At 39.4% G+C, this 1,763-nt stretch overlaps 1 non-coding gene across 1 annotated transcript; it reads left to right on the plus strand.

The window, feature by feature from the left end:
- Positions 1–1,347: 1,347 nt before the first annotated feature.
- Positions 1,348–1,475, plus strand: LOC116532198. Its single transcript, XR_004260759.1, has one exon. It is a non-coding gene; the product is annotated as a small nucleolar RNA SNORA25 (small nucleolar RNA).
- Positions 1,476–1,763: the final 288 nt, after the last annotated feature.

The raw sequence follows: 1,763 nt of genomic DNA on the forward strand, positions 1-1,763 counted from the left end.
GGAGGAGGGCTTAATCTAATATGACTGGTGTTCTTATAAGAAGAGGAGATTAGAACACACACAACACACAGACCAAGGGATGACACCATGTGAGGACACAGCACAGAGGCAGCCATCTGGAAGCTGAGGAGAGTCCTCAGAAGAAACGAAACCTACTGAGACCTTGATCTTGGACTCGAGCATCCTAACTCTGAGAAAAGAAATTTCTGTTGTTTAAGCCATCTCTTATTGCAGCTCTAGCAAATGAATAGCCTCATTTTTTTTATTTTTGAGATGGAGTCTTACTCTGTCACCCATTCTGGAGTACAATGGCGAGATCTTGGCTCACTGCAACCTCTGCCTCCTGGGTTCAAGCGATTGTCCTGTCTCAGCCTCCTGCGTAGCTGGGATTACAGGTACACACTGCCACACTTGGCTAATGTTTTGTATTTTTAGTAGAGATGGTGTTTCACCGTATTCTCCAGGCTGGTCTCAAACTCCTGAGCTCAGGCAAACCATCCACCTCAGACTTCCAAAGTGGTAGAATTACAGGCATGAGCCACCACGCTGTGCCGCCCATCTTAAGAATTAGTAAAAGAGGCCAGGAACAGTGGCTCATGCCTAATACCAGCACTTTGGGAGGACTAGGCAGGCAGATCACCTGAAGTCAGGAGTTCGAGACCAGCCTGGCCAACACTGCAAAACCCTGTCTCTACTAAAAATACAGAAAACATTAGCTGCTGCCGTACTGGTGGGCACCTGTAGTCCCAGCTATTCAGGAGGCTGAGGCAGTAGAGTCTTTTGAACCTGGGAGCCAGAGGTTGCAGTGAGCCAAGATTGTGCCACTGCACTCCCGCCTGGATGACACAGTAAGACTCTATCACACACACACACAAAGAATCAGTAACAGAAAAATAAAATAAACCAAATAAAGTAAGTAGTATAGTAGGAATTAGCAGACACAAAAGATAAAATTATAGAATAGAAAACACCAAAATAGAAGAAAAAAGCCAAATATTGATTCTAGGAAAACAGCAATAAAATACATAAACTGTGATTTTGCCTGAATAGAGAAAAGAAATAGAAACATGCAAGATTTAAAAAGGGAAGAACAGAACTACAAATAAAACATGCAAAACAAAAGAGATGAAAATAATTATGAATACACCATGTAAAACTCCATGACAGCAATTTGATAACCTAGAAGAAATGAATGACTTACTAACAAAATGAGCACCAAGAAGAAATAAAAAAACTTTATCTGTAATTACTGTATGAAAGATTACAAAGGTAATTGAAGATGTGGCACTAAAAAAAATCTGATTATTTAATAGCTGAAGATTTATTATTTAAAGAAAAGTATCCAGTAGGTCATTTCAAAGAGAGCTTGCAGGGCTTGAAGCCAGAAACTCTTAAGACTATGACCAGAGACTGACATTCTTCATAGGATGCCACAGTCACTCAATAGTGCTGTGTTTTCCTGAAGGGATATAGGACTTAACCACTCATAATCATAGTAATCCATGATTGGTGACATGGGAAAGTAAATACAAGTCTCAAAGTTAAAAAAAATTTAAATTTAATTTGTCCCAAATCTGTAATTACAGGATCTGGGGAGAAGGAAAAATGAATTACCTAGTAACATGAAGAAACCTTTGAGGGGGATGAAAATGTTGTGAAATATGAGAATTTCAGGAAGAAACAGAAGCTTCTAAAAACTCATAGTAAAAAAGCAGAAAGGCTATAAAGGACCAAGAATTGGAAGAACATCAGAACACTCAATA

This window comes from Sapajus apella, unplaced genomic scaffold, assembly GCF_009761245.1.
Source record: "Sapajus apella isolate SASKATOON/1434 unplaced genomic scaffold, GSC_monkey_1.0 scaffold74, whole genome shotgun sequence".
NCBI classification, from domain to species: domain Eukaryota; kingdom Metazoa; phylum Chordata; class Mammalia; order Primates; family Cebidae; genus Sapajus; species Sapajus apella.